Raw genomic sequence first — 13,872 nt, 5'->3', positions numbered from 1 at the left:
CTCCTCTGCAGATAGAAATGATAACAGCGAGTAGAAAGTCTCTGCTTCCGGCAGGTCAGCTGGAAGGGACTGCCGCTTGCTGGGATGTGGGCTCCAACCTCCTTAGTGAAATCCAGTGCCTCTAATCTTTGATTCAAAGGGAAATACTTCCCTTTGCCGCCACGTTTCCCTACTGAGCCATGCTGCTGCATTTCCTTGAAGTTTTACCTACTCCGTTAATTAAGAGTCAACATCCTAGAGGTGCCTGGATGGCTCAGTCGGTAAGGTGTGCGACTCTTGATTTCAGCTGAGGTCACAATCTCATGACTGTGAGAACGAACCCCCCATCAGGCTCAGCACTGAGCACGGAAGACTGCTTGGGATTCTGTCTCTCTCTCCCTCTGCCCCTCTCCCTGGTCACTCTGTCTCTCTCTCAAAATAAATAAATAAGCATTAAAAAAAAAAGAGTCAATCTCCTACACTTGGACCCAATGGACTTTATTGGTATTTAGTTGCCCAGATGAGTATATCCTGAAAAACCAACTTGATTGGATTGTGGAGATCAACCATTTAGCCACAAGCTCTGACAACCCACAGGAGGGACATCCAGTGGGGGAAAGCCTGGCTGTGGCTGGATTTGAGCAAGGAGAGGACCCTCAGATTAAGAGAGGAATCTCATGCTCACTGCTTTTCCCATGGCAGTCTGAAAATGTCACTTCCTATGTCCCACCCTGGAGTTAAAAGACACAGACAGGAAATGGAAGCTGGTGTCCAGTCCTCAGCATTTCCTGAGCGCCTACTGTGTAGCATCTCCAGCCACGGCTAGGTCATGGCTTACGTGTTAACATGCAGGAGTCTAGACTTGACCCTCAGAAGTGGGACGCTGCTCCAAATTAATGTAACTGCCTCTGAGCTCTATGAGGAAACAGGCATGTCCTTACTTGGTCCTCCCATGGAGTCCTCTTACAACTTCTTCTGATATTTTCTACCTTCACCTCCTCGAACCTCAACTTCAACCACACCTGTTCCTCTTGGCCTCTGTCTCACGATAGATGGTGAAAATAATGGCACCAACAAATTAGGCTTCCTCTACCCTCGCCCTATGCAGTGGGACTTGTAGCTCCTCCCATTAAGAGGTGGAGCTCATTTCTCTACCTCCATGGACCTGGGCTCAACCTTGTGATTTGACTTGACCTTTACGGTGTGTCAGAAGTGACTTTGTGTGCATTCCAAGGCTTTGGCCTTAAGAAGTCTTGCAGCTTCTACTCTTACCCTCTTGGTACTGTTAGGCCACCATATTCTGAAGAAGCCCGTGATGAAAGACAGTGCCTAGAGAGACCCAGCCTTTGTAGCTTTCCCAGCTGACCTATCTGCTGAGTGCAACTGGAGGAGAAGAAATAATGACTTGTTGTAAGCCACTGTTTTGTGGAGTGGCTTGTTCTGCAGCAGGAGATAATTGATACTTTCTCAAACTCAAAGTTACAATGGCAAGAACTTCCCATCTTACCTTCCCCCTTTCCTACATGTGGCTCCCTACTTTAAAATGTATCCCAGAGCTTCACCCATCCTCCCTCCGCTTCAAGGAGGAGATGTCTTTCTTGGCCAAGGTGACTGGCACTCATGATTCTATCATCCACCCCCTGCTCTAGGACCAGCACCTTCAGTGTCTTCTCCTTTGTGGATCCCCCTGCCTTCAAGGATTTTCTACTCTTCAAATAGATCTAGCAGTTCTCCTCAAATCATCTCTTGACTTCTCCAAGCTACTGACTCATTGGCTAACTTGCTGTTTTGTCCTCACCTCGAGGGTCTTGAACGTGGGCTCAGGCAGCCCTGGGGAGGAGCTTCAGTTCTATCACGTGTCTGAGTGAGCTTAGGATAATTGTTTAAATTCTCTAAATGCATTGTTCTGGCCCATAAAATGGAAATCAGTGTAGCACCTAGGTCAGAGTTTTGTTTGTTTGTTTGCTTCTTTATAATGGGCACATTTACTGAGAGGAAAGAGCCATGTGCCTGACTTCTGTGGTCACCCCTGTCCCCACCATCACGGTCCTCCTCTTGCCACTGAATGACAGCAGTGACCTTGCTTTCCCAAAGAACTAAGATTGAAAACCGAAATAGAGTTGGACCCCAGTGTGTGTTGAGTGTCTACTAAAGCCTTTGCCCTTGATACCATGGGTGACACATTGTCTCAGAGAAAGAGAGATGCCCTCCTGGCCTAAGTGAATCGTACAAACACCAATATGAACTCTTCCGTGCGTGAGACCTGTCTCTTGCCAGTGGTCAGAAGCCTTACCCTGTTCTCTCATCTTCACAATAGAACTTAACACAAGGCTTTACAGAATTGGGGAAAAGAAGGAATGGATGGTATGGAGATGTAAATGAACCCTTGTTGATTGAATGAATAAGTGGCATGGCATATGCTTGGTCCCCTGTGACACTTGTAAGTGTTTACAACATATAAATAAGTCAGGTGAATATATCCACTTCACAGATGTGCTCTTTTTTCACCTGAATTATTCAGACTTTCAGGGACATGATTCCTAACCTTGACCATATGTTGTCTGGGGGCTTTGGGACCCGTGGCTCCCCTTAGAAAGAGACTGGGAATGAGGGCAGGTCTGTGCCTTTCCCCCCCCCCCCATTTTGCCCACAGATAGGACTCATGCGGGTAGGACTACCCTGGGAAGGTTGGGCGAGCGGAATGTTCTCTGTGCAGCTGCGTACCACGTGTAATTCAGGAGGGTGAGCCCGTTCAGACCACCCACAGTGCAGAGGGGACGAAGAATAGGAACCTTGAACACCTGGGCTGGCTGAGTAACAGGCAGTTCCCAGGGTCCCTCCCTCGCCCCCATTAAACAAACACGGAACCCCAGCTCCTTATATTAGGTGGATGGAAAGAGAAAATTGGAGTGTAATAGGAAAGTAACTGTGCACCAACTTTATTTAGGCTACAAAAGCGCTATTTAATTCCACCATTTTTACTCTGAAGCCTGGTATCTGGAATAGCTCATGTGACAGTGATGACCTTAGGTATTTCTTTTAATGATTCCAGCGCTACCATGCCGTCCAGCTGCACTGCGAGCACTCAGCTACTCCACGCAAAGGCAGCCTAACGAATTCGATTAAATCCTGGCCTCTTCCCAACTGCACACAAATTAAAAGCATTACTGGGCGGTCCTAGCATCAGCTCTTGGAAGTGCCGTTATATAAAGGAGGAGGAAGGTTGCCAAAGACTTGTTGGCGTTTCCTCAGCCACAGGAGAGGATTAACCCTTTGGGTTTCTGGGATGGAGAGATTCCCCCCCCCCTCAATTTCAATCGGTTTTTTTTCCTAACATCTCCTGCGACCATACTTTAAATAGATTGGTGATGCGGAAAGTATCAATGAGTTTTGAAATAGCACATGATCCCCCAAGAGCTCTGGGGATGCCCCTGAAGACTTCACATTGCTAAGATGTCTCTGTTTTTCGTAAGTTGGCCAGTTTTACTAGGGACGAGTCTGCCTTGGGAGACCTCCCCAAGTAATTGTCTCATTTGTTTGGGGACTTAAATAAGAGATCTGGGTTGGCTGTGACTTTATAGTCAGTTTCCATTAGAGACCAGAGGACTCTGGAATCATCGCTCAAGACTCCGTTCTCCACAGCCACCTGATACTACCAGCTTATGGCCCCGATACCCTTTTGTGCAACAAACTGACAAGAGGAAAGAGGCAAGGGGGAGGTCATCCGAGCACAGCTAAAGGGACATGATACCAAATCCCACTTCCCAGACCCAGAGAGGGAACAGAGGCTCACAGGTGCATGAGGCCACGCATCCCACATGTGGCAAAACTGGAATCTAGTCCAGGTGTTTTGACTCCTCCTCCAATTCTTTTCTCCATCATGGGGCCAAGTTTGGCCACGAGGAACACCCATTGGAGGTCACAGGGGGTTATGATGAGCCAGGAAGACAAAGGCACAAGCCAAGGTGAGCAGAGGCCAGGACCCAGGAGAATGGGAATTCCCACTGGCAAGCATGCCTCTCAGGCCCCAAGGCTTTTTTCAATGCTTTATTGAAGTGCTTTCATTATAAGTGTGCAGCAGAATGAATTCTCCCCAAACTGAATACACCCATAAACCAGAACCCAATCAGAAAACAGACATTACCTCCTCCCAGAAGGCTTTCTTACATTCTCTCCCAGTCACCACCCTGCCCCAGACTGACACCAACCTGACATCTAACAACATAGAATAGTCTTACTGCTGTCATGCTTGGTATCAGTGGAACCCCCTAACGCGCCCTCTTGTTTGTCTTCTTTTGCTTAACCTCATCTCCATTGTCCACTCCATCCTCATCTGTGCATGTGGTTGTAGACAGTCCCTGCTGCAGTGGGACAGTCCATTGTTTAAATAGAACACTGCTGTGTCAATAGTAAAATTTACCTGTTTCCTGCTGATGGGCACTCGCCACCCCAAATATTTTTGATTGGCTTGATGCATATTTTGTGCCTTCACAGTTTTGCCTGGTGTGATCATTAGGCATTTCTTAACACCTGCACCCCCTGCCCATATGGTCAAGGCAGTGCCATCCTGACAAAGACTTCCCCTTCAGGTTCTGGGTCGTGATGGCTGTTATGGTTTACAGGTGGTCTCTTACCTCCAAGGGGTGAGAGTGCACTTGGATATGTTTGTGGTTTTGATTTTTCTTTTTCTTTCTTTCTTTCTTTCTTTCTTTCTTTCTTTCTTTCTTTCTTTCTTTCTTTCTTTCCTTCCTTCTTTCCTTCCTTCCTTCCTTCCTTCCTTCCTTCCTTCCTTCTTTCTTTCTTTCTTTCTTTCTTTCTTTCTTTCTTTCTTTCTTTCTTTTTCTTTTTGTTTTTTGAGAGACTGAGAGACAGAGAAAGTGTGGTGTGTGTGTGTGTATGTGTGTGTACACGCACGTGCACACAAGTGCATGAGTGGGGGAAGGGCAGAGAGAGAGAAGGAGAGAGGGAATCCCAAGCATGCTCTGTGCTTTCAACGTGGAGTCCCACTCAGGGTTCGATCCCACAAACCATGAGATCATGACCTGAGCTGAAACCAAGAGTCTGATGCTTAATGACCGAACCATCCAGGCACCCCTGTGTTTTTGTTTTGTGTTTTTCCCAGCCATGACCAGAGAAAAGCTTAAGGCTTTTCTTAAAGGATCATGGATGCCAGGGATGAGGAACAGGTTTCTGTTCTCCTGGACCAACTCTCATCGACAGAAAAGAGCCGTATGGGTGTTATGATGAGAAGGGGCACTGATGAGTCAGCAGCTGCGATCGAGTCTCAATGTCTGCTGCTGGCAAGGGGACAGGTACCATCCGATGTTTCGTCCAACCTCCACAATACAGACAGGTCGCCGAAACCTGGTCCAGTCCAGGACAGAACCAGACCCATTCTTTCTGTATGTCGCTGAAAGAAAGCCTTGAAATTGTCAGTTAACTACATGACAACATGAAGATCTCTTAGAATCTGTTAGGAAAATACTTCTAAGAGAAGTCTAGTTAGGAAATAGAAAAAGCAAACAAGAAAAGAGAGTGAGGCTGTGAGCTGGTGCTACAGCCACCCAGTTCACGCCTGCCCCATTGATCGGTGCCCACGTCCAGGCTGGCTGCTCTCACAGGGAAGCCAGCCTCTGTGGCCCAGGTCCAGAGACGAATTCTTGCCTCACTTAAGAAAACACTCACCTGTCTCCATCAATCAGTGGGCTTCCACTCAGAGCCCCTCTCGCCGTCCCTCCCCAGTAAGACCCAGATGTTTTATTTATGGGCTGGTCTCTTTAGGAGGGAGCTGAGTCTGATGTAACATCTTGCTTCCTATTATTCATGAGCCTTAGGTACAAGGAGGCCACAGAGGCAGATGAGAAAAGCCTTCAATCAAATCTTGATGAAATAAACTAATTAGAGAGATTACACCTCCATAATGATGTTAATTGTGCAGACAGGAAATCACAGCCTTCCTGGCTGACTTGGGCTCTGCCTCCTCAAAGCCATTCTTCAGCATCTCCAGAAATCAATGGCGGTCCCTGCCTGTCGTGTGAAAATGTCTGAACCCCTGCGGGGAGCCCTGGGTCCTGTCTTGTGAAGACCAAAAGCCTTGGTTCTTGGTTCTCTTGCTAGTCCTGCTTCGAGGACCAGGACGGAGGCCCGGGTCCTGGGAAACCCTGTGCTGTGCTGCTGTTGTCATTGTCGCTAGTCAACTAGGAGCCAAATCAGATGACTTCATAGCAGTCAGGTGTTCAGACAGCTCCCCAAAGTGGACATGAAGTTTTGACTTCCTTCTCCCCCTCGCTGCCCACCCCACCCTTCTCCCCAGGCCCAGTGCAGCTAACACGGGTCCATACAGATTCCCTAAGTGGAAATAAAAACAAAGTCCTTCATTCATTCACTGTTTCATTCAAGGAATATTTATTAGGTGGCTCTTCCATGCCAGGCACTGTTCCTAGGAGTGAAGGAGGCAGACAGAGCCCCTGCCTTCGAGATCTTACCCCTAGTGAAGGGAAGAGGCAGAAAGCAAACACGTACACAGTAAATGTTCAATGGTGATGAGGGCTATGGAGAAAAGTACTACAGGGACAGGCAGCATGGCTGAGCAGGGGAGCCTGGAGGGACCTCAGAGTTTTCCCTGCAAAGGTGACATCTGAGCACAGCTGGAGAGAGTGCAGGGGCAGGGAGGGGATGCTGGGGAGGGAAGCTCCCAGCTGGCAGGGGGCTCAGCATGCACAGATGCTCTGAGGCAGAGGGGAAATGGTGTGGGAAAAGACCACTGACCACCCAGGCATGGAGTGGGGAGGTAGGGCAGAATGAGTCACATGTGGTTGCATGTGATAACTTAATAAACATCTTCTTCTCATGGGCTATCAGATCCATGCAGGCAAGTTCTGTTGGGTTGCTTATTTTTTCCCCTTCAATATTATACCCTCTGCCCCAGCACATTGCCTGGCCTATGATAAGTGTTCAAGAAATACTTGTTGTTTAAAGGAATTAGTAACTAACTAATGAGGGAAGTGAGCAAGGCTCCCCTTACCAAAGAGAGGGTTGTGCAGGTGTCGAAAGGCAAAGAGGCTGAAGCATGGGCCTGCCAGCCATTAAAGTTAAGAGGTAAATGCCAGGGCCGAACCCAGGCTCCAGGGGAGGAGAGGAGCCTGTCTGATCAACTCCCCTGGTTTCATCAGCTTCCTCAGGATGATGAATTCACCCTTCCCACTCCCCAGCTGGCTAAGGAGAGAACAAAGGTGGTATTCTTACCGGAGGCGATTCCTGACATAAACCCTACAAAGTTAATCCAAAGAACAGAAATCTGCGTGTATCACATTGGTGATAATACTGTCACAGGTGAGGATCTTGTAGCAGCAAGGTGTTTATATGTCTAAAATACACTTTAAAATGCAAATAAAGCAACTATGAAGCACCACATTTAATTAGTAAATTAGTAAAAATCCAAAATAAAGTGTTTATGCTCCATGCTGTCAGGGAGGTGGTGAAATAGGCACTAATAACTAGTTGTCAGGTATATATTGGCACCACTTTTTCAGGAAAAAAAAACAAACTTCACAGTAGATTTCTAGAACAATAAAAAGAGTTTGTGCAGTGATCACTCTGGGAATGTAAAGTAAAATTCCTAAATATAGAAAACCTATGTGTTTGAAGATACAGATTCCAGCATTATTTATAACAGTGAAAAGAACTCATAAGCAGCCTAAGTATCCAAAAATAGGGCTATGGTTAATGCAATTTAATTTAGTTTTATGTACATAGTCGCTGGAGCTGTATGCAACAATTAACATTTTCTCACCAAAATGGAAACACAGACACATGTTTATAAACCTGGGAACTAAATTAATGGATATGCAGTCATGCACACATTATATTTCCAGTATATGCTTGTATGTGGACAAAGGCACAAAGAGACTACTCAGAGATGAAAGGTGTATTGTTTGGCTAATGGGAATACACTTATTCAAGGAATGCACATGAACTTAACTTTAGGTTAAGCACTGAAGTTATCAAGTTTCTACCTTGACCTGATATAAAATAGTGACAGAGCCACGGGTGGCATCAGGTAAAGGAGGAGGAACCGAGGCAAGCCCATCCCCCAATGAGATTTGCAGATGGGTTTGACTGTGCTCTCATCTTATTTTGTTTTGTTTTTGTTTTTAATTGATTTATTTTGAGAGAAAGAGCTCAAGCAGGGGAGGGGCGGAGAGATGGAGAGAGAGAAGCCCAAGCAGGCTCCCCACTGCCAGCGAGCAGCCTGATATGCGGCTTGATCTCAGGTGATATCATGACCTGAGCCAAAATAAAGAGTCTGACACCTAACCAACTCAACCCCCCAGAAGCCCCCTCCCCAACTGTGCTTTTGAGTCAAAATCAGTGAAGGTCGTATATACGTATATACAGAGGTCCATACTGCAATCTCCCAGGTAATTGTGATTCGGCGAAGCCAGATAATTCATATTTGTAAACAGCTCCCCAGGTGATTTGATACCTGCCTGGGCTGATAACCATGAACATGAGCAGCAGAACCCGCAGTGGGGCCTCAAGAGCCCCTGAAGACCTTGTACCAAAGGTGCCCGCTAGTCGGTGGCCGGCTGCTCTGATTGGACCGTTCCTGTGGATCCTTCCAATCAGCTGATGACGTAGGAACCACGCCCACCACAGGTCACAGAGGAAGAGACAGGCGTAAAGCAGCGCAGAACCATGCGGACCGCAGACCCTCGCACGGCTGTACAGAGCTCGCCGCGCTAGGGACGCGTGGTGTCCCCAAGAAGCAAGCCCAGTGGCCCCTTCCGCATGTCCCGGCCGCCACCCCAGTTTGTCCAGTTGTTAACCTGGCTCCTTCCCTGCAAGCTTCACATCCCTCTCTTACCCGGGTCCCCATAGAGACCCAGTGGGTTTTGAGAGAGCGAAGGGAGAATAACTCGCACAGGGGACCACTTGGGAAAGGGCTCGCAGGGTTTGCCGTCTCTGCAGTGTGGGGGAGCGTCCACAGCCGAGGTTCAGGGCCTGGAGCAGCCGGCCTGACATGGTGCCCCCACCAGTCGGCTCTCTGTGGCTGAAGATTGATTACATGCAAACAGTTTCCGCAGCAATCGGCACACATTTTAACAAAATCCAATGCAGCCCAAGTCAGGCTAATTGTTTCAGAGCCCAAGCCCTGTGCTCTTGGTGACCTAGAGGCCTCACAAAGTCCCCAGGGCGGATTGGAGCCTTGCATGGGTTTTTGTCACACAAATCCCAGTGATGGGGTTTAGGAGAGGTGGGGGTTCAGAGCTGACGGCTGAAGAAGAATTCTTGAGAAGCCTTTGGTACAAAAAAAGGTACTTTTTATTAAAGCACAGGGAAAAGACCGGAGGGCCTAAGGGCCGAAAGCGCGCTACCCCAGGACATAAAGAGAAACTGATTATATACTTGGGAGTTGGGAGAGGTAAAGGCAATGGGAAGTTTCCAATAAGACTTTCATATGCTAAAGAAGACTCCCAGGGTCCTGGACGACCGCCTATTGTCCAGCTGAAGTTGTTTTTCCCTCTGGCAAAGCATTAACTTCAAGACAGAAGGGGGTTCCTGGGGAAACATTTTACTCTGCCCACCTCAAGTGTCTGTCAGTGGGCTGTGGGTTATAAGGAAATTTAATTGTATCTGCCATTTCCTTCTGCCTTTGTTTCCCACGTCACGAGTGATGATGTGTTGGGGTGATGGTGGGTGGGGTTCAGCGCTGATGGCAAAGAAGAAATTGTTGAAGAGGTTTTTGGTGCAAAAAGGTGATTTTATTAAAGCACAGGGACCGGACCCGTGGACAGAAAAAGCTGCACTGGGGTTGTGAAGAGTAATGGATTATATACGCTCAGGTTGGGAGGGGGTTAGAGATAGAGTAAGTCTCTAAGGAATTTTGGAAGCAAGGTTTCTAGGACCTTGAGGGACAAGTTGCTGTTAGGGAAATGCCATTTATTACCGTTTAGTAAGACCTCAGTCAGGAGACCCTTCATGTGTATATCGGGGGCCTTAAGCTTGGAGTATGATTGCCACCATGTATCCTGGGGGAGTTGAGATAAAAGAAGTTTCCAAAGGAATTTTCATGTGTTAAATTGGATGCATAGGATCCGTGGGGGATTAGGATAATCTTAAACTAAGATTCCCCTTTGCCTGGAGCAAAGTGTCATCATGGAAGCAGCTGAGCTCCCAGAGGGAGGTCACCCTGCTGGCCTCAAGGACTTGTCAATGGGCTGTAGGCAGTCAGGGAATTTAAGTTTTCATTTGCCTTAGTTTCCCACATCACCACAGGCAAACACTGAGTACAAACCCTTTTCTTTGTACTTGAGTAGCCAGGAGTGTCCAAGGAATATCACACATATCCCCTGGGGGGGGGGGCTGTTAGCCTGCCCTTTGCCCCCCTCCCCACATGCCCAAGCTCCCTTATCAGCTAGGAGTTGCTTAGTAAGAGTTGGAGAGTGGATTTCAGTGTTTTCAATGCAGGCAGCATACTGCTTTCATGAAGGAGGTTAGTCTCTTCTTCATTCCTTACGTTCCTTCAGTAGAAAGAGAAGGCTGCGGCCATGTGTGGACCTGGGATAGTGATGAGCATCCAATCCAAAAGGAAGACAAAAAACTAAGCAGAGTCCCTGCCTTCCAGGGGCTCCCAGTAAAAGACAGGCATTAATTAAGGAGTCATGTTGGGGCACCTGGGTGGCCCAGTGGGTTAAGCATCAGACTTCGGCTCAGGTCATGATCTCACGGTTCATGGGTTTGAGCCCCGCATTGGGCTCTGTGCTGACAGCTGGAGCCTGGAGCCTGCTTTGGATTCTCTGTCTCCCTCTCTTTTTGTCCCCTCCTTGCCCTGGCTCAGGCTCTGTCTCTCAAAAATAAATAAACATTTTAAAAACTTTTAAACTTAAAAAAAAAAAAGAATTGTGTAAAAAATGTATAAGTATAGACAGATAAATGCCATAAAGTGCTATGAGCACTGAACAGAGTTCCTGACTAGTTGAGGGGCCAGGAAACTTCTTCAAAGGAAGGATCATGGATTGGGGTGAAAAAAAAGGGAAGGGCATAATCTCCAGGAAATGCTGTTTACCTTCCACCCACCATAAATGATGAGGTTTGGGAATGGTGGGGGTTTGGAGCTGAGGGCCAAGAAAGAATTCCTGAGATGTCTCTGGTGCAAAAAAGGTGATTTTATTAAATCAAGTGAACAGGGCCCCGTGGACTGAAAGAGCTGCACTGAGGCGGTGAAGAATGACTGGGTTATATACTATGAAGTTGGGGAGGTAAAGTCAAAAGGGAGGGTTCCAGAAGGACTTTGCTATGCTAAAGAAGACTCCTAAGATATCTGAGGCCCTGCTATGGTCAAGCTAAGGTGTTTTTCCTCTAGTAAGGCTTTAACATCAGGAAGGTAGGGGTTCCTGGAGAAATGTTTTACTCTGTATTTGCCTCCAGTATTTGTCAATGGACAGCAGGTTATAAGAAAATCTAATTTACCTCCCCCTTCCTTCTTGCCTTTGTCCCCCACATCACCATGGAGGGTGATGTCAGGGCTCCAGGAAACTGAGTCTACAGGTTTCTAGAGATTCAGCTATTGATAAGGTTACCTTTTTCTTTTCATTTACTAAGGTATTTGTAAACTGATGAAGACTCAGGTCCTGGAGGACTGTGAATTCCATCAAATAGCCATGTTCTCTTTCTTTCCCTTTGTTCTTGGGCAGCCAGGAGTGCCTGAGGAAGATCACACATGTCCCATCTGGATGTGGGGGCGGGGGATGGGGGTGCTGGCTCGCGCTTTGCCCTCAGTTTGCCTTATGCTCCCTCATCAATAAATACTCACTAAATTATCAATAACTGGCTTCTATCTGACTGGTTTTGAACTTCAGAAACTTGGGGACAAAGTTCTAGAAAGCTGGCTCTCAATAACTAGGACTCAGGAGGATTTCCTGGTATTTTTTGGCTTTCACACCATTTTCTGGCCCAGAGGTACTGAGAGGAAAGCTGGGAAGAAAACCAAAGTGGCCAGTGGCCTGTCATGAGAGGTGACCTCTTCTCCACTAGGCACAGAGGAGTCCCAGAACCTGGGCCATTAGGCTGGCTGTCAGAGGTGGGTCTAGTGTCACTAACCCTTCTGTGACCTGAGACAAGGAGGAGGTCACCCCCGAAGCTATACACACTGTGACATCCGCCAGACCAGCTTTGACCCCCGCCCAGCCAGCAGAAAAGCCAGAGCGAGGGCTTCCTGCCCAGGACCTCAGAGCCCTGAGCCCCCTGAGCTGTGTACCTGAGAGTCTGGGGGGAAGGGGGATCATAAAGAACTAGCAAACACGCAAACTCCAATATGAACAAGGCCACAGAAAGCCAGGGAAAGGTCAACTTGTGCTCCTTCTGCCCCCAAACAGAGGAAACTCTAACCCTGGCCTCAAAGGCCTCCAGTGTGCCTCGCAAACAGAGCCCCAGGGGCTGCTCTAAACAAAAACTGGTCACACAGTTTGAAGCAAGGTTCACGCCACATGCTGGCTGCAGTCACAGTCTCTGGGAACAATGGACAGAATAAAGCCCCAGGGAGAAGGCTGCTGAGAAACCCAATCCTGTTTGCACCTGCAAATGATGGGCCCCTCCCCTCCAGCCCCTCCAGCCCCTCCAGCCCCCAGCGGGACCCTGGCTTTCCTCCAGACCCAGATCTCAGCAAGGTCATGGGAAGACTTCAGTCCAGGACTCCAAATGACACCACAGCTTGGAAGATCGGGATTTCTTGAGAAGGGTATTTGTTCAAAAATGCAGATTCATGGGTGGCCCTTGCCAGAGAGTCACTTCAAGCTAGAGCCCAGGAATTTGTACCATTGACAAGATGACTTCGGTGGCCTGATCTGAGAACTACCTTTGAAGAGGCTGGATACATTTTTATTAACCTTGTGTAGACTTCTTGGAGATTCTGCTGAAGCTATGGCAGTATTCTGGAAAAAGCCACATGTGCATTTTTTACCAGATTTTGAACAATTTTGGGGATCGATGGACTGTACTGAAGCCTGGTCCTTGTGTCTCGGTGAGAGGGGGTGATCTAGGTGGAAGATTGCAGTATCAGGAGAAACCAAACAATGCCCAGGTCACCGGGCGATGTCCCTGTGACACAGAACCCCATTGCCCTGAGTCCTGCTCTTCTAAACCTTGTCCTGGGTACTTGACTTCCCACAAAAGAAGCCTTGAGCAGCAAGAAAGGAGGACGTTTAACAAAAGGCAGGAACCTGGTTCCCCTGAGCTGAGGGTTATGCCTTTCTCAGGATGCATGACAATCTGTGTCTACTAAGTAGAGGTGCCCTGGGGACAGTGGTAGCCTGTGCCATTTCATGGGGTTCAGAGCAGGAAAGAGGAAGCATTTATCAGTTTTTGAGAACAAAGGCATCCAATAAATCAGTGCTGTTTCTGGGTCCTGCCCTTTCTTAGCCTCGTGACCCTAGAGATGTTACTAGATTTCCCGAAGCCCCAGCTTCCTTTCGTTGGTGAAATGCAAACATTATTACCAAACTCATGGGGTTTTGTGAACATAAAATAAGATAATGAGATTGAAGCACTTAGCATAGTGCCTGGTATATGATATGGGCTCAATAAACTGTGCTCATCAACGTTATCATTCCTGTCCTTGAAGTTCAGACCACACTGGCCTCTTCTAGTCAGAAAGGTGGCTCCTTGCTCATTCTGGTATCCTACAAAGTACCTAGTATTTAGTAGAACAAGTTTCAAGTTTTAATAGATGTTGGAAGGGAGAGACAGAATAAGAGAAAAAAATGTCAATGAATGGATGAATGAATGAATAAATGAAAGAAATTAACAAAAAGCATTCAGGTTGCTGATTTACGATCTTCATTTTGGGCACCCTAGTGGAAATCCTCGGCATCACCATCCAAGGTCAGAATTCGA

This window comes from Hyaena hyaena, unplaced genomic scaffold (genome assembly GCF_003009895.1).
Source record: "Hyaena hyaena isolate Hyena2069 unplaced genomic scaffold, ASM300989v1 scaffold_25, whole genome shotgun sequence".
Classification (NCBI taxonomy): domain Eukaryota; kingdom Metazoa; phylum Chordata; class Mammalia; order Carnivora; family Hyaenidae; genus Hyaena; species Hyaena hyaena.
Note: the sequence above shows the minus strand (reverse complement) of the source record.